The sequence below is a fragment of the Myripristis murdjan genome, chromosome 7 (genome assembly GCF_902150065.1).
Source record: "Myripristis murdjan chromosome 7, fMyrMur1.1, whole genome shotgun sequence".
Taxonomy (NCBI): Eukaryota; Metazoa; Chordata; class Actinopteri; order Holocentriformes; family Holocentridae; genus Myripristis; species Myripristis murdjan.
In genome coordinates, this window is record NC_043986.1 from 29519977 (window position 1) to 29540302 (window position 20326).

Sequence of the window (20326 nt, forward strand, 5' to 3'; positions counted from 1 at the left end):
CACTAACCTTGTCTGCTGATGATAGTGGTAGGCGGATGCCTCAGGAGGCTTGTTTGCACCAGATATCCGACCTTGTGTTGTCTCCAATCAGATCGACTAAGAACACAGAAAGTCTCCAGGCGATCGAAGCTGTCACACTTCATAAAGAAGAAGCTGATCAAAAAAAAAAAAAAAAAAAAAAAAAAGACAGGGAAAAAGGTTTTTTTTTTTTTTTTTTTTTGTCCATTGGATGGTAACCTCTACACTGACTTCTGCTGCATAAATGTCTCATGTATAAGTATCCTCCCAACTTTACTCAGTGACTAAACTCTATAACACATGCAACATACTGCAGTCTGATTATCACTGTGGCTGGAAGAAAGAAAAAAACTCTTTCAAAAAAGTGTTATGATGTGTGGGTGGCACAGCAAATTGTGTTTTTGACCTATTTTATCATGGTTTGCAACGGAAACTTTGTTAGAGTTCAATTATCAAGAAACTCACATAGCTACAACATAGCAGCTGAAAAACAGCCATGCACAAAAACTCAAAGTTTCCACCTTATCTCCTTTTTCACACATTGCAAAAATGGTCATGTGGAGCTAAAATTTTATATTGCAACTGTACCCAGACAAAAAAATAAAACAAGTGACTTAAATATCTGTTTATTCTTTTTCTTAGTTGATTTGAAAGTTAATATGATCTCCCTTATGAAAATGTCACATGTGAAATATGCCTTTTCCCATGTCAAAATTTACATTTCAGATGTGAATTAACCATTTTTCACATGTGACTGACAATATGCAGCTGTGAGCTTCAACTGTTCACATGTGATTTGCTTTTCACAGGTGAAAAGAAAACAACGTCACATGTGAACTATATATTTTTACATGTGATTTGCTATTTTCACACAGAAAGTTTCCACGTGTGAAAAGAAAACTGGTCACACAAAGTCATGTGGAATTAGCATTTTCACATATGATCGGCTTCTGAACTCACATGTTGCTTTTGCACAGAGTGAGTTTCATAACCTTTGCACCTTTTGCTGAAACCTCACTGTAGAATTTCAAAAATACATGGGCTCTACTGAGAAAAATTAGCCTTGTCTGTCAGAATTTTTTTCTGACAAACCGACATTTTGGGCAATCACAGTCCTGCACTCTTCAAAGCAGATTGGGTACTAAATGCTTCAGGATGTCAATCATATTGGGAGGGGTGTGTGTGTGTGTGTGTGTGTCAAAGTACTGTAGTCTTTCTGTATTTACATGGATGGTTTCCGTCTCTCTCACTGTGTGTTTACCTTGGCAGCTGCTGTTCGCGGATCAGCTCTGTGTTGCCTTGGCCTCTGCCCCTTCCTCTGCTCTGCCCACTCAGGTTGTACTCCTGCCTGCTGCCAGCCAACCAGCCAGGCCTCCACCACTGGCAGAGAGAGACAAAGACACAGAGCGGGATGAAGACGGAGGGCAGAAATGGCACGGGGGCATCGTCGGAACAGAGGAGGGGTGAAAAGTTCTCTATTCAGTGTGAGGAAGAATTTAGGTAAAACTTTCTGTATAGGCAGAACTTAGTGGGCTGCACCACACAGCACAGAGTTCTCCCATCTCGAGCTATGTTTCCGTCCGACCGTCAAGCCAATTTGGCAGCCACTGTTGGTTCTCATTTCATGCTGTCTGAACAGCAAAACAAAGAAATGCACTTGGTAATATACTAATACACCAACTAATGGCTAAATAAGCGCAACAAAGGCTTCTAGATGGGAGATGCGGTGAACATGACATTTCTGAGGGGTCGAATAGGTGTTCGACAAAACAAAGACATTTCTACCAATTATTATCTCATTTCGTTATCACTAAAACATTTTTGAACTCAAATGTTTTCTCTATTTCGGGGCAGTCAAGTAAACGCGCCAACACGTTTGATTAATTTGACGACCTTATCGTGTTATTAAGAAATTAACACAAATTAACGCAGTGTTGAACTTTGACCGCATACTGTCGGCACCAAGCGACTGAATACTGACAAGAATGACAAGACAACCTGTGGTAAAACACCTTGATACTAGTTTCACCAGCTACTGAGCACATCTCGCTGTAGCTGCGGTGAATGTGAGCTGTTGCTTCTACAGAGATGCAGGCAGCCTTTTAATAAGGTTTACCTGCAAGCAACATATTGCTTATGCTACTGAACATATTATAAAGCAAAAGTAGACTCTTTCCAAATACTGTAGCTATTGTTGAATAAGTGCTCTGGCACTCTAAGTCCAATCTGCCCCAAATCCATATTGCTATAAATCTAAGCAAAGAAAAAAATACTGATTGTGCTCTGGTTTTGCAAGAACAGAGTTTATGTAGTCCAGCTTTGATGTAATCAATAATATTGATCCCACATTTCTCACATTGAGCCATTTGTCAGGTTTAGTGTATCTGGGCAATAACTGGCAGATGAGCTGGTTCAGCGCCAAAGCTACTTTATACTGAAGAATGTTAAATTTGGGATCACATTATAACACTTTTTAAAATGATACATGACGTCACACATTTAATTACGGATTCCATAGATTGTTTTGCCTCTCAGTGTTAAATTTGCCCTCACTAGTCGAATAAGGCAGGACGGGGTATCCCACGCTTTACAGCAGTCCAGAACTGAGATGCTGACTCCTGACTCATCAGTGATGTCAGGCCCTGCGGTGTGCTGGGAACTTAGTGACAGGCAGGAACGGGTCTGCTTCCGTTTTTTTGTTTGTTTGTTTGTTTGTTTTAGCATTGGTGGGCATTTTGTAACCTTTAGTGAATTTCCTGATTTGAGCAGAGATGACTGACTTTGACTCTCATTGACGTTAAATGTTGCTGCTCTCATTTTGGCTACCAGGGGTAACCTGTGTAGCCGGATGACACTGCCTGTAGGCCTGCCTCGGCCCCAAAACTTGATTGTGTTGGATGTAGTTGTACTTCTACCAATAAATCTAAATGAGGCTTATTGATTTGAGCAAACCATTTGGAGTAATGTCATTTGTCAGTAATGTTGTGACACATTTAACTCAAACTGTTATTCTGTAGATCTTTTAAAAAACAACTTTTAATGTACTCTGGATTTGATGACACAGGCCTGTGAAGTTAGTCAAAGTTTTGGTGCAAAAAAATTGATTCTATTATCATATTGACAATGCACTATATGTATATAGCATTTTGGATATATATATATATATATATATACACAGTACAGGCCAAAAGTTTGGACACACCTTCTCATTCAATGCGTTTTCTTTATTTTCATGACTATTTACATTGTAGATTCTAACTGAAGGAATCAAAACTATGAATGAACACATGTGGAGTTATGTACTTAACAAAACAAGGTGAAATAACTGAAAACATGTTTTATATTCTAGTTTCTTCAAAATAGCCACCCTTTGCTCTGATTACTGCTTTGCACACTCTTGGCATTCTCTCGATGAGCTTCAAGAGGTAGTCACCTGAAATGGTTTTCACTTCACAGGTGTGCCTTATCAGGGTTAATTAGTGGAATTTCTTGCTTTATCAATGGGGTTGGGACCATCAGTTGTGTTGTGCAGAAGTCAGGTTACTACACAGCCGACAGCCCTATTGGACAACTGTTAAAATGAATGAGAAGGTGTGTCCAAACTTTTGGCCTGTACTGTATATATATATAAAGCAACAGATTTCTCCCCACAGTCTGAATAGCTAACGTTGGCTTCATACATGAGCTCCACCATAGGCAGGAGCTTAACATGTTGAGGATATCACTTCTTATTCGTTTTGACCCGAGTTAGACCTCTTGCTCAAAATCTATATCCTCCTTGACATTACTGCCTCCATCTTGTCAGTGGAGGTCAGAGGTCATAAAGGTACAGCTGCATGGAAGCACCCACCAGTTTGTGGCACGGAGTCATAAGGATGCCACAGCCAAAAGGAAAATATAAAACGAAAATAGCGTCTTTCAACAAAAATGGGAGACCGATTTCTGATTTACAGAGTTCAAAGGGAGACCACAGTGTTTGGTGTGCTTGCAGAATAAATATGAAAAACACACTGGTACTGCCAGACGTGCCATCATTGAATTTATTGTTATATGAGTTGTATTCATAGTGGGGAATATTACTAGTAAGATATAATTAATTAAGAACTAAATAGTTGTATTGCAAATGTCTTGATTGCACGTATTAATGTGGGCATGCTGCCTTGCAAGCATTATGATGATTCAAAGTATTTTATGACCCTTGCATCCATAAAAATTGTCCATCCTGGTCTTAGAGGCATGATAAAATATGTAATTTTTCACTAAAATGTAATTTTTATTGTCATCTTTGGGTGTAGAAAGCTTTCACTGCATAAGGAGGCCTTTTGGTTGATGCTTCCTGCATCAAACAATCAGTTTTGCTGGGGATTAAACGCTACTTTCACACATAAGAGTGGATTAACAATAATAATGACTATAATAATGACAAAAAATAATCAACAATGATAATAATCATTTATATTCAATTCCAATCTCATTAAAAGGAAGATCTGAGAGTGCTTTCACAAATGCACAGGAATGAAAAAGGTACGTAGTTTCCACATCAATAGCAGAAGTTTCAACAGGTCAGTAAGAGAAGTTTCATCACGTCCACTGTCTGTGCTGCCCTCAGGTTGTGGGGGAGAGCATGCCAGGTCGCCAGCAGCTGAGATAAAAGCACGATCCCACATACAGAGCTTCATCCTGGGGCTCCAAAGGACCAGATAGTCATTTGATCTGCGGTTGGGCTGGTTTGAGGCATGCAGGGGGTGAGCAGTTCTTTGAGGTGTGGAGGAGCACGTCTGAACAGACACGTGTGGGTCAGGAGAAAGATCTTAAATTCAGTCCTGAAGGAGACTGGGGGCCAGTGTATTTGGTGCAGGGTGAGCGTGATATGCTGCTCTTTCTGCACCTTCATCTAAGTTTCTCATCGCTGATTTTGTTTCCAGTCCCTGTGCGTGGATGATGGATGTATTCAGGTGCGGCTGATAGTGAAAAAACAAATTCTCAACTTTGTCGGTAGCTAGAATATACCCGTCATAATTTTAGTAAAAAGAGAGGACGCCAGATCCTCATCATTAGCTGCGTTTCCATTCACAACGTTTTACATATTTTAGGCATATTTTGAAAATTTGGCAAAAGAAAATGCAAATTAATGTGGGTTTCCATCAACTACAATGTGCAAATTATCTTAAAAAGGGCGCTTTAATTTTATGTGATCAACGGCATACAGAGCGGAAATGTCAGCCGCCAACGAGAAGATGGAGAGAGTGAATGACCTGCTTGCTATGGGAAGAGTTGATCAAATGAACGGGCTGATCAAAGGCAGCCAGGAGACAGAAGAGTGAGCGTGCAATGACTCACTTTGTTGCGATCAGACGCCATCCACTGGCGCTGGTGTCATGCTGTAGATTGCCCCCTGCCAAGTTCAGGTTTATTTAGAGGCCAAAGTCATTATCTCCATCGCTCGCTGCTCTACCAGACATACAGTCAAATGAAGGTACTATTACAAATTGGAGGTTGTATTATCAGAACAGTCTCTTTGTGTGTGTGTCTCTCTCTCTCTCTCTGAAGACCCATGAAGATTAGGCAAACAGTCCCTGAAACAGGAAACATCAATAGCTGTTCTACTCCTCAGTTTTTTACAGTGGAGTCAGGCTGTGCAGTTTATTTGGCCTTCTGGTCCATCATTTTTTACAGTGCTGTGTTTCTCATGTTGCCTGTCAGCAGTGCTACACTTGGCCAAAAAAACGCAATGTATGTCCTGGATTTTTTCACCAGCGATGGGAGCAGACAGTGTCTCCACAGGATTAACAAACGAGCGAGCTAGACAGTGAATCAGGTTAGAGAGAGACATGGCGACCTGGTCGTATGAGCAGAGAAGGATGGCAAGAGAGCTGCGAGGTAGAGCGAGGTAGACAGTGAACTGCAGCCAGGGACTTCAATATAGAGACAGAAAGAGAGATGGTCATGCGAGGTTGACAGTGAATGGAGAGAGAGAGAGCGGGAGTACCCAAAACATACTATTAGCAAAGGTTTTGACTCACAGCAACCACAAGAGGCTCTTTGTGGTACAGGCGTAAGTGTGCACAAAACATCTTAGGCTGATAGGCCTGGTAGTTTGCGAGAACAGCTGTGGACAGACACACACACGCTAACACACACACACACACAAAGACAAACAAAGAGGAGTGAAAATAATATCTCCGCCCACGGCATTCTGTCTAGTGGAGATTAAAATGAATCAAGGCATTTGACTGGTTAATTTTCTTTATATTCAGTGTCTCTGGCAGAGCTGTGTATGTTGGAGCCAGTCTGTTATCTTAGGAGTGGGGGAGCTGCTGCACAACGCCTTTAGTTGTCTGGTTTCAGGTAATAATATCATACAGTAGGAAAGATTGTTTCAACTATTGATGGTGTATTCCATCAAGGAAACTAGTAACATTGGTTTTACTGTGGGATCCAGTTCTATCAGTATTGCTGGGGGGGCCAGGTTTACAATCTATTGTATATTATTTGCAGAAATCCAAAGTATGGATTTCCATTTCCTTTTGCCATTATGGTACTTTCAAAGTAAGAGGAGAAATACCAAATTTTGAAATGAAGGTGCTGAATTCTTCCTTCAGTGACTGCCTTGTTTCGCAAGGCTCTGTCAAAGCCTGTCGTTTTAAAGCATTCCACTGTAGCTTTGTACACAGCAAACTGAATGTGGGCACACTCTAGATTTGCACAGCAGCCTAAATTGGAAGCTGAATGCTTGAATAAATGCTTGAATTAATGCTTGAATAATAAATGCTGGAATAAATGCACATATGAATTGTACCTTGACCAATTTCACAAAGTCCTATTTCCGAATGAAAGTCAGGAATTTGGAGGAAATTACCCGGTACTATGATCAATGCAATGAATCATTTTTGATTTTAATTCATAATTTTTGTTAAAAACACGATAATAAAATGTTAACAGCAAACAGACCGGCTTTAGTCCGTTGCAGCCTTTTATACACAGATAGCATTTTCTACAATCCTTACTGTGTTTCTCTCGCCCTCCCTGATGCTCAAAAAGCTGGAGGAAAACTCTGCGGTTCAAACACACACCCCTACGTCTGATCACCAGTGATGCTACCAAAGTCGACATCAGAGAGCAGAGGGCATTCTCATATTCATAAGAATGAAATATGAATGTTGCATGCATGAATAGTATAGCACAGTTACACATTCAAATAAATTAAACATTTATATTTACATTTGCAACAAAGTGGATATTGCAATTCCACTGACTTTGAATATTGTATAAAGGGCATTTTCGTTCAGGCGCACACTGATTCTGTTTGAATGTGGTGCAGCCTGCAGTGTGATTCTAACAAAGGGCTTGGGCTGTTATTGAACATGTTAAAGCCCAGCTAATGTGAAATAGTAGGCAAGAACAAAGTCTGAGAGGCCCACTGACTCCAGCTGCTTTTTATTTCATTACACTGAAAGTATCTATTGTCTCCTGTCTTGTGAAGTTGCCCAAATTGTAATCAGTGCTGAATTTCATGCCTTTTCATAATAGGGTCCCAACTGAAAAAAAAAAATAATAATAATAATACTAATAATAATAATACTAATAATATATATATATATATATATATATATATATATATAGTACAGGAATAAATTTCAGAATGATCAATTTCCACTTGTGTCATTTGATTACAAATTACACCGTGGTCTGGAAGAGTATTTTTACTGGATAATGTTCATTATTTTCTTGTAATGGACTGTGTGATGATGCATCCCCAAAAGTTTTTTGGCAAAATTTCACCGGGATACAAAAGCGAGGCTTCACCATCAGATTGGAGTTAAATATTGCAGTGTTCCAAGGGCGTCAAAGGCTGCGTGCTGGAGCATAGATACAATATGCATGACATACCACATGCGATATACTTGGAAGACTTGCATCCCAGCTCGTAACACTAGAGGAGGAAAACAGTTAGCAGCAGCTTCCATCTGTATCAGCATTCTGGTATCAGGTAGCAGGCAGCCTATAAAATGATGCCTCACAATACATTTGAATTGGCTGGTGTCAGCTCCTGCTTCACTGTCATCCTTCGTGGGAAAATTTGACGTTGGTCGTTTCCATGGGAATAACTTAGTGTAAAGAACTGTGCTGCAGACTTCACAATAGAGGCCACTTCACATTGTGGTCCATGTAGTATTCATGCAGATATCTCTCCCTTACTAACACGATTAGGTCAAAACCTAGTGTACGGCTGGACTGCGACTACTTGTTTTTATAGGCTATTTGTCGACTGTAAATATTTCAATACATTACCCTGTTTTAAATAGATTTTTCTTATTTTAAAAGTTTAATTCTACTTGATTCTCCACCTTATTCTAGTGTTCACTCGTAAACTGTTGTATTATTTTAACTGGTCCACCTTGCTTTTGCCACTTCTCTTTCCTGTGTAGCCACACACACACACCTACACTTCTGGTGTCTCACTCCACACACACATTAGGTTGCTCCGCCCCACCTCTTTCTGTCTCTCCCTCTCTCCCTATGTCCGCTCTGTTGACTCTCCTTGTCAGCAGTGTGTTTTATACAGTCACCCGTGACTCCGTTTTCACAACAGCAGGTGAGCCGCATGTGGAGGCGGCTTTTGGTAACGGCTCTGCGTGCAACCAGGAAATGGCAAAGTGAGACTCATTAAACTGATTTTTTTTTTTTTCTCAGCAAATCTCTTAGTCACACTGATGTTGTTCATGTGAGGCGGCCATTTGAAGTTAGTCAGTGTTGTCGTTTTAGCGTCAAATAAATTTGGAATGACTCGCAATCAATGAGTAGAATCGCTGTAAATGTCCCCCGAGGATGTAAGAGAAATCTGTTCACGCTGATTCACTCATTCAGTCAGTGACAGACTTTCAGCTTTGCAGGGCTGTTTTGGTTCTATTAAAAATTTTTTTTTAAAAATTAGTATGCAGTATGATCCATTCAGTCAGAGACCACATCATCCAATCTTCATCCCTTTTTGCAGTAAAACACCTAAAACATGAACACTGCAGTGAAACACTTTTGTCCATGATTCCTCCAGCCGTAGCACCCACTTTACCATAGCATTTGTACTAGCAATATATAAACTCTGCACCACACTGAAGATTTCCTGGGTCTGGATGGCGTTTTCTACAAGATAGAGACATAAGGATGAGAACAGGGAGAACTTATTCCACATTTCAGGCCTTTCAAACTCCACAACCTCTCTTTTAGACATTTCCCTCTTTCCTCCTCCCTCTCCCCTTGCCTAATCTTTATTGACCACCAACAATCCAGTGCAGAACTTAAGGCCATGCTTGTCATTTTTACACAGAAACTGAAGGAGCATCAGAAACACCAATTTCCTGGTACAAGTGCTCTGTGTCCTCAGACCACACCAGATATTATTGTTCCTCTAGCCACTGGGTCAATTGAAGTGAAACACTTCTTTGTACCTGTTGACGAAATTTGTTTCAAAAGCAATAACACCCTTGATTTATTAGTGCTTCCCCCGTCTTTGGCCAACTCAACATTTCATTTCTCAGATATTGTTTGACACCTTAGGGAGGGAGAGGCCTGTGCGTATTCTGATCCTCATGCCCTCTAAATTTCACAGCTCTTTATTTCCCTCTCTCTTCATTTGCTCGTGTTCAATCCTTTTTTTTTCCCCCCCTCTCGCTTTCTCCCGTTTCCTCTTTTTCTACCAAATGCCTGTCTATATGCCTCTTGCTCCCGCTTTCTTCCAAGACGTGCTGCATGGCACATTTGTTTGTGCACGCAGCCTCTTTGATCAGGATTTGAATGCTGAGAGAAACAGCCCCTGGAGTGCAGAGGCAGAGTCAGTGATCAGCAAAAGGGTATGCTCACAGGCAGCCTGCCAAAGAATTTATACTTTTTTCCATTGAAGATTTGGAGAGTGTGAACCTTTTTATACGTAGGTGTAACGTTGTAAGAGGGAGTAATTTCTGAGGTGCATTGCAACCTGAACCTCCAGAATTTCTAATTCTCATGACAGATATGGGCTCTTTCTCAGTATGCATCTTCCATGCATATCACAGCACATGCGGTTGAAGTGGGATTCACGACAAAAGAATGGGAAGAAAGAGGACAATTACTGGAAAGATCCCAGCAGTCTATTGAGGCTGCAACGAATGGTAAATAAATTGTAAGCCCCAAGACTTATTGTAAGAATTGACACCTCATGTCCAAATAGGCTATAGTACAGACCCGACTGAAACAGCCGGGGAAATGGATATCTGTGTGTCTTAATTCAGCAGACATTATCAAGGGCTCAACCCATCTCAAACTGTGAAAATTCATTCTGTTCTCACAAGGTCATTCTCTCCAAGATAACTCAAGAACTTTCTCGGAAATGACAACGTGTGACCTTGGCATACTTGCATTTGGCGTTCACCTACAAAGCATCTTGACCAAAGATGTTCTAATAAAGAAAGCTGCACCAATGATATGGTAATGGTGCATTTCCAGGCTCCGAAGCGGGTACAATCTTTGGTTCATCTGAAAAATACCACCTTAGTGTCTGAATGTTTGGGGAGATCTACGGCTTGTGAAAAACCTGTGTAATATTCACATCGATGTGTATGAGACATGAAAATTAGTTGTAATCTGTGCTCAAGTCCTCTTCAGTTGGACTGAGTAGAACCAGGACTTGGTGCTTGTGCCCTGAGGTGGAGGGCAGCAGTGTTGAACAACAACATAAATACAGGAAATTACTCAGAATTAGGCCATGTTGCTGCTGATTCATCTCTTTCCTGATGGAGCAGGCATTATCTAACAGTGATGGTAAGTTAAGCTACAGTCCCATGTTGATAGCTGAGCTGAGGTTGAGCTACTGTATCTTGCCTAAACGGAAGAGGAGCAGGAGGGCTGGTGCCTTGAACACTGCAAAAACTCAAAATCTTACCAAGATTATTTGTCTTATTTCAAGTCAAAATGTCTTATTACTAGTCAAAATATCTCATTACACTTAAAATAAGACATGATCACCTCAGAAGTAAATTGTTTTTAGACAACTGTCTCTTGTTTCAAGTGAAAATTTGCTTGAAACAAGTGAAAATTTGCTTGTTTCATTGGCAAAATTTGTTTCTCGTTTCTAGCTAATTTTCACATATTTCAAGTGAAGTTTCACTTTTTCCACTGGCACATTTTGCCAATGAAACAAGCAAATTTTCACTTGTTTCAAGTGAAATTTCACTTGAAACAAGTGAAAATTGTCTAAAAACAATTTACTTCTGAGCTGATCATGTCTTATTTTAAGTGTAATGAGATATTTTGACTAGAAATAAGACATTTTTGACTTGAAATAAGACAAATAATCTTGGTAAGATTTTGCATTTTTGCAGTGAAGGTCACCGGTTTCAATGTGGAAGATCTGGGTGGGTGAGGTGAATGAGTAACGATGCATCCCTCGTGCAAGACTTTGTTTTAAATTTTAGTGATGACCCTAAGGCTTCCAAAGATACCAAACATGTCCTGCTGAATTCCAGGGAAATGTGTGGAAAATGATGCACAACACATCTAGATGATATAATGGTGCAGCCATAAAACAATGGCATCTTGGGTTTGAATATCTCACTCAGTTTAAGTGATGTCGCTTCAGTGATGCATTGCAACCAGCAGATACACAATATGTATAACACTGTTGTACAATATTATATGGGAAAAAAAAATTCTAACTTTGAAACTACTTAGGGGAAATATGAAGGAAAAGTTTTAAGGGGCTAAGCTTTCAATTGTCTGACTGCATACCTCCTAACAGGAAATGTGCATTATTTTGACCCATGCTAAAAAAAAAAAAAAAAAAAAAAAAAAAAAAGACCTACATACCTCAACTTACCTGTTCTAATAAGGGTTAAAAATGTATCCCTGTCTACTTCACTATCTCTCTCTATATGGAAATTGTCTCTGTAAGCTCTCCCTCTCAGGCTTCAAACACCCTCCTCTGAAGATAAAGTCTGACTTGTGTAATTACAGTGATATTTTACTTTGGTCCAACTTGCTCATTTTTCAGAGCACTTATCTGGCATGACTTCATTATCCATGAAACTCAAACGCTGCTTTGCCACCTTGATTTTGTATTCACCCGCAACTTTCAGCCGCAACCCCCCCCAGAACTCTCTTTATCAATAATTGAATAGGCAAATATGCTTTGTGAAAAGTGATCCGAGAATGCAAGAAAAAAAAAAAATGCAGGCAACCTGCTTTAGTGAAATAAGCAATAGAAATGTCTTTTTCCAACTTCGGGGAAGACAACCAAAGTTAGTAAGTGACACCATTGGTGATTTCGGATCTCTGTGTTGGCAGTCCGGAACGTCAATGATGATAAATGGACCGGAAACTTAAAACTTAATTTGTCATATAAGGCTGAAATATTGTTCTAAGTACAGTTAAGAATAGCTACTATCCTGTGGTTTTGAATGCAACAGTTTCAATTTGTCAAGCTGGTGACAGAAAGGGGCTGTCAGAACACAGACCCTCATATTCAGGCCTTCAGATTAACACCTGTCTTTAAAAGGAAGGCAGTTAAAATCACAGAGGGCCGCAGACTGACAGTGATTGGATCAAGATTATACATCTATACTTGATTGGCAGTGCATTAGTTTGCAAATGAGGCTTTCAAACTCACTTTTTAACAAGGAAAAGTTACAGTGAGTGACACAAATTCTACCTTGGCATCCTCTCACTATTTTCCTCCTCTAGTGGTTTTTAATGGCCCAACTTCAAAATCACTGTGTCCTTGTGCCTCATACTCAATTATATTGAGTGTTGCAGCTGTAGATACTGCATGACAAGAAAGGGCATTTCTGCCGAAGTCGCTGCTGTCAACCGGCAGCCATCTTTGATGTAGAGAGGCGTAAATGTATATATGCATAAAGCATGCAAACAGGGCTTGTCTTTTTCACAAGTGCTGTCTTTTGATGGGGGCCGTGCACACTTAGCGTCCAAGCATCATCAAAGTATGACAGCTATTTTCATCCCTGAGCCATCTTTAGTGCACCGTTTGAATTGCTGGGCTGAGGCTGTCGGCTCTATTCAGTTTAAATCTATGCTGGCAGGCTGAATCACAGACAGGATGTCATCACTTTGCTTGGAGGAAACAGCATCCTGACACCTTGGAGAAGAGTGGAGGCATGCTGTTGGTCTCTCGGGAGACAATATCCTCACAAGCAGGGATACTGTCTAACCACATGCACGCACGCACACACACACAAACACGGTGGCTGTGTGATAGATTGAACAGTAGGCAAGATTGCAGGGTCCAGGCAGCACTTTCACACCTTTCTCTTTTCCTAATCTCCCATTCCTCCCTCCATTGCTATGACAGGCCCAATGGGAGAGTCATCTGTGAAAGACAGAGCGAGGGAGACGGGGTGTTGGTGTGCGTGCATGAGTCTGGCAGATCGTATACGTGTGAATGTGTGCATGTATGTGTGTATCTGCTGGTTTCAATAGGTGCAAGCGCGCCTGTGAGTGTGTGAACATGTGTACTCGAAGTGGCATTTGTGTACACGCCAGTTTGATCCGGTAGCTGTGTGTTTGCATCTGCATGCGCATGTGTGTGTGGCAGGCATCACAGGACAAAAGCGCTTTAGCCTTTAATACCTGCATCACCTTTGCGCCTCTCAGCTGCTCTCTGTTTCCACAAGGCGCTTGATTCTTCAGCAGGTTGAAAATGGAGTTGACTCCAGCCGAGTCCCCACGAGAGTACACACCATGGGTCTGCAGGGAGTATATTTCAGCACCCCACATGAATAATAACAGCATTTTATAGAGGAAAATGTATTTTCTATCTTCCTCCACTCCCACAGCCAGCTCTCGCTCTCTCTCTCTCCCTCTCTCTCCAGAGTGTGTGGCAGCTCACTGCAGGGCGATGTTTCTTTAAAGTAAAGATGTTGACCTTTACAAATAGAGGTGGACCCTGGCCAAGACTGCAGCGCACTATCTCTGTATCACCATATGGGAAGGATGCATTTACGCCGCAAATGGCTCAGGAGGCAGACTAAATGGGTTCATGCGTTTTTGTTTCTTTTCTCTTTTTTTTTTCATCATCCTTATTTCCAATAGTTTTCTGGAGAGGGTGGAAATTGGCACAGAGACTCAAACTTTTCTTAATATAAACACTCAATGATGAAAAACTCTCAAGTGGTGCTGGAGATTTTCGAAATGCCTCCTTCAGATTGTGGTGCTGAATAGCCTGGGTAAGTGTCTGTGTAATGCCGAAGCCACCAGTGAACTTAAACCAATGCCGGCAAGCCATCCAAAGTATTTAGCAAAATAAACACTCCATAAATACACAGTATATAAAACTGCAAAAAACATACCATGGTTATGTAGTAGTTGCACTGCAAAAAGTCAAAATCTTACCAAGATTATTTGTCTTATTTCAAGTAAAAATGTCTTATTTCTAGTCAAAATATCTCATTACACTTAAAATAAGACATGATCACCTCAGAAATTACTTGTCTTTAGACAATTTTCACTTGTTTCAAGTGAAAATTAGCTTGAAACAAGAAACAAATTTTGCCAATGGAACAAGCAAATTTTTACTTGTGACACAAGTGAACAAGTAAAAATTTGCTTGTTCCATTGGCAAAATTTGTTTCCTGTTTCAAGCTAATTTTCACTTGTTTCAACTAAATTTTCACTTGAAACAAGTGAAAATTTTTGCAGTGTGTGTTTATACCACGTTCTGGAGCCCGCATGGCAGTCATGTTCCACACATGCACAGTAGATCGCATAGCTGCCATGCAAACCCTAGTGGACCCTTGTGTACTCGCAAACATGGAAAGTCCTTAAAGGAACAGCTGATGCAACCTACAGCACAAAAAAGGTATGTCCCCACTTAGCCCTTGTGCAATCTATCCATTCCAGAATATCAGGAGTGTAAAACTGGTGCCATGTTGGGCCAAGAGGCTGCAGGTTTTCATTCCAACCAAAAACTCCATCAGGTGATTTCACTGATTAGCTCCTCCTCTCTGATACAAGGTGAGGTGATCAGTCAAATCACCTGCTGGAGTTTTTTGGTTGGAATGAAAACCTGCAGCTTCCCGGCCCTCCATGGCACATGATTCGACACATGTGACCCAGATGGTTTCTGTGTGACCTGGCAAGGTGTTTGGTCTGCCTTGATCTCTCCCTGTCTTCCTCCACCTGCATACGATAAGGCTGGATGGGCATTCGTTGTTTGTGTGCATCTCATCCACTGGGACCATTTCAATGCACATCTCAATACATGTTCAAAGATACAATGCATCTAGATACATTTTAACTTGCCAATGGATCCATATGATGGGATTCAGCCTGGACAGGACAGTGTTATGCGATGGGAGTAATTCAGATGGCTGCTGTCATCTATTCCTATTGTCAATTTGTCTTAATCAGACAAATGGGACCCTGGAGCCAGACATACCATGACATACAGTACAGGCCAAAAGTTTGGACACACCTTCTCATTCAATGCGTTTTCTTTATTTTCATGACTATTTACATTGTAGATTCTAACTGAAGGAATCAAAACTATGAATGAACACATGTGGAGTTATGTACTTAACAAAAAAAGGTGAAATAACTGAAAACATGTTTTATATTCTAGTTTCTTCAAAATAGCCACCCTTTGCTCTGATTACTGCTTTGCACACTCTTGGCATTCTCTCGATGAGCTTCAAGAGGTAGTCACCTGAAATGGTTTTCACTTCACAGGTGTGCCTTATCAGGGTTAATTAGTGGAATTTCTTGCTTTATCAATGGGGTTGGGACCATCAGTTGTGTTGTGCAGAAGTCAGGTTACTACACAGCCGACAGCCCTATTAGACAACTGTTAAAATTCATATTATGGCAAGAACCAATCAGCTAACTAAAGAAAAACGAGTGGCCATCATTACTTTAAGAAATGAAGGTCAGTCAGTCCGGAAAATTGCAAAAACTTTAAATGTGTCCCCAAGTGGAGTTGCAAAAACCATCAAGCGCTTTGGCACACGTGAGGACCGACCCAGTTTGGGGTGATGGATGGGTCAATCACATGAATCTTCAACAGGAACAGATGATAGCAGCCTTCAGACCCACTGGAAGTAGCAGCAGAGATCTACTAACCCATACCCATTACAGTGGCTTTAACATATTATTAGGAATCTCAACTGTAAATGAGAATCTGTTAACTACCTGTCTATAATACGTTTTTGCATGTAGATACTGAGATGCTCGTCCATATGACGACACTGTGTTCCTTAAGAAAAATGCTGTGGCTTTGGTAACTGACCGTTAGAAACTGACCTTTAAGACATAGTGGGGTGTGGAAAAACATTTGAATGCTGCCTCTCTCCATGCTTGCTCTCCCAAAGTGACTCCATGACGTCTCTGGATACGGGTCATTAGACTGCTGGTGCTACCTGTGTATTTCTCTGCTGTTCGGCACGTTTGCATAAACATTTTGCAGGAAAAAACATTTGGTGGTGCAACATAAATTTCTTCACTGACAGCATCTTTGAGGAAACCCAGAGGAAAGTCAGGAGAGGGCAGGGTGTGCTTGTTTTATCTGAACGAGGGGAGCGGGGGTCATGTGACCTGATGTGACCTTTCATACGCACAGAGGGAGAGACACAGATGCAAGGGGAGAGGCTGCGGAGTGTGTCGACCGTCCTTGTTGTTTTTTTTGGAAATAGCCGTTGCTATTGAGCTTTTCACTTTCTTGTATTTTTGGTAAACTTTTCCTTTATAATTAGCCTCACAAGTGAGAGTGTCACGCGTTGATCAGACTGCGAGACACGTCGGGCTGGGAATAAGGTGAAAGCAGCCGCAGATCGAGGCTAATCACAGTTGAGGTGAGAACAGGAACGTAAACAACCATGGCCACGGCGGAGTATGACTATATCTTCTGTTCCGTCAGAACCGGAGGACATAAATGGATTGAAAGGCAAACAAACGTCGACACTGAAGGTTTTCATCAGCTGAGGTGTTTACACTCGACACCGTACGACTCATCCTAAGTGGCTTGAGGCCAGACGCGTGTCACAGCACAACAGACTCTCAAGACTCGCCAGGATTGCGAGGCTACCGCACTAATGGATTTGCTTTTTAAAGACAAGAATGATGCACATACTTCAAGAGATACCTTGACATTTTTAGACCGTTATTTTCTTCACAACACACACACTTCGTTTTAAAAATGTCACTCAGAGTCCCCACAAAGGATCGGTGGCATGGATTGGACTCTCCATTGAAACAAAGGGGCAAGCAATAAATATAACCACCGCCTGTTTGAAAATACAGACGATATGTTATTAATCCCCCTGGGGCCATGTCATCAGAAGCTGCAGTTCAAGTGTTTCAAAGCAGACAGACAAGTAAAGTAGACGCAGCTAATGACTCCTAAAGAACATGAAACAGAATAAAAGAAAGCCTCACCAACATGAGTTGATCAATCAGCATTCAGTAAATATGTATAGAAATAATGAAGGATAGAAGGTATCTTTTCAAATGCACTGAAGTAAAAATATTCATTTTAACGTAATGTGATTCCAATGCAAATCAGCATATTTCAACAATTTCCCTGAATCAAATGTCTTTTTGTAGATCCAAATGGAGAAATCCACCTTGTTCTGCTATCTTTCAAGTTATTATTATATGTGGGAAAAAAAAGAAAAAAATCCTATTATAAGTCAAACTGAACTGGTAAGAAGTGGAGTTTTGTCCCCATCATAGGCAAAGATTTTTACAGTATTAAAACAAACAAGAAATGTGAGACGATAGCAGTTCATAACATGGCCTCTAATGCAGAATAAAGTCAGTGCAAACAAGGTGTAAACATTTGTTTGCTCTCTCTCTCTCTCTCTCTGTCCTGAAAGCACTCCATGTGTGTTGTGTGTGTCTGTTGCCAACCAGAGGTACCTGGCTGTGGCCAGCTCTGCCAAGCAGCCCGCAGTCTGCACCTCTTTTCTGTTATGCTAATGGAAAGACAGGATGGCGGAGAGAAGAAAGAAGAAGAAGAAGAAGAGACGAGGCAAACAGCTCCCGTCAAACAGAACTCCTCTTCCTCTCCTCTGACCCGCCTTTTATGTCCATCCGTCCTTGAGTTTTCTTCTCATTTTTGAAATCTTTCTCTTCTCGGCATTCCGCTTCTCTGCCATACTGTGTGTGCTCGTACTTTCTGTTATATAGTTTCTTCTACACCGAGCTGAAAAGAAATTGCACACACACACACACACACACACACACACACACACACACACACACACTGATCCTCTCTGGGGAGGGCTGGAAGATAGTGGGCTCTTCTCCAGGGTGTGCTTGGGGTTTGGTTGAACCACCTGGGCTCACAGCACTTCACAGGAGACAGACAGACAGACACACACACGCACACACACACACACACACACACACATACACACCAGCTGGCCTGTTCCTCCCACTTTGCGTGTGTGTGTGTGTGTGTGTGTGTGTGTGTGTGTGTGTGTGTGTGTTATGAGATATGCAGAGCTCCTCATGCCATTCCCAGTGGGTTTCCTATCGCAACACATTACACACTCTCTACCTCTCCCCTCCTTCTAAATCTCTTTCTCTCACTCTCTCGCACACTCACTCCATTGCTGAGTACAGCACAGAAAAGCAGACAGGTGCGCACACACACACACACACACACACACACACACACACACACGGCTGTCCACTGCTGTGCTCCATAGCTGGGTGCAACAATAAGAGACAGAGTGTGGTGGGAGTTTTGGATGCAGTCCCAGTGTTTATTGGAGAGGAGGACAGTGGAGTGATGCTGATGGGCCTTGCTGGATCCACTCTAACTCCCACATGGCGTCCACACATTATTTTACACACCAAGTACTGAATGAGAAGGAACAGTATTCCTGTTATGTAATGAAGAAGAAGCTACAGGGGGGCCTTGAAAAGTTATAGATTTTTTTTTTAAGACTTCTGGGCTGAAAGGACACATATTCACTATATCATTTAAAGAAGTAGCAACCAACCAGCAGCCCCAAGTAAGGACAACAATATCTAGTAGCACTTCAGCAAGCAATTACAATACTGCCAACCATCAGAAATCACTGAGCAAAATTACAGCAGACTGTAACACCCTATCAGCCCTAGCAACCACATCCAAATCACCTATGTGACCACCTTGAGAGCAATGTTACTGATAAACTATATTTGTTGTTAAAATGTGTTACTTGAGTGCATTTTCCTCTGTTGGTTTTGTCACGCATATGAAACACATGAGTCATATTTCGCATTAATCATTATAGTCACTTAATATCTTATTGTAACCATTTCACTCCACCAAAAACAACATGTAGCCTATCCAGTTCCCACCAACTGAAGAGCACATAATATGTTTTCAGATGGCAGTTAGACTATAATACATACAGTTTGGTCACAGTTTAGACCAAAGTATTAACTGTGGCTTCGTGGTTTTGCAGCTATAGCCTACACAACCCATCAGAATTCACCTCAACAAATAAGGAATCTTTGAAATAAAACGTTTGTGTGGATTATAGGCTATATTAATGACATTTTTAAATTAGGAATATACAGCCATATAAGGACAAACAACAACTTTTAGGACTGAAAGGCCCATCCACTTTGAATAATGCTGTTGTCTGCTATCACAACATACTGTAAGCTCAAATGTTGTGATTTTGAACACCAGACTTGTTTTCTACCTTTGATATATTAAAAAGATCAAGGATCTGGGTGGTAAAAGTGTTTTGTGGAGTGATGCATGTGTTAGGGGAGATTTCATTTTGGATCCAGACTCTTCAAATTAGTGCCTGACTGATATATTGGTCGACTGATATTATCAGCTAATATTGGTTTATCACAAATAAACCAGTATCATATTGGTGCTGACGTATATGTTGCCTGATATGCACCTTTATGAAACCTTTTTTTTGAGATGAATTGACAGCAATTGACTGATACTGAACAGTGCTTATGTTTCTTTAGCTATTTATTCTTTGTTTTTTTTTTCAAATTTTCTTAATCAAAACCTGGAATTCATCAACCACACACCCCCGTTTTCACCACACCACCTCTTTACGCCCACACACACTCATGCTCGCTGCCTTTAATGTAAATGTATGCATGCAATTCTGCGTGATCACTGGAACACATCATGATCTCATGTGCAATTTGATAAACTGGCAAAGGTCGTAATTCAATATAAAACCGTGTAACCAGAGACTAGTGCACTGCAGTATAATACGAAGCTCCACAACGATGACAAACCAGTCACACCAGTCTCCATCCCGTTAATATGTGGGCGGATCACATCCATGCACTTCACACCCTC

General features: G+C 41.0%; 1 long non-coding RNA gene across 1 annotated transcript in view; it reads right to left on the reverse strand.

Moving 5' to 3' along the window:
• The window catches only part of LOC115362273 (uncharacterized), a 113084-nt gene that overhangs the window by 28276 nt on the left and 64482 nt on the right, over positions 1 to 20326 (reverse strand). Inside the window, exons 2-3 of the long non-coding RNA XR_003928483.1 lie at positions 1280 to 1398; positions 8 to 153 (exon numbers count right to left, since the gene is read on the reverse strand). This is a non-coding gene — a long non-coding RNA (uncharacterized LOC115362273). The remainder of the gene's footprint in view (positions 1 to 7; positions 154 to 1279; positions 1399 to 20326) is intronic.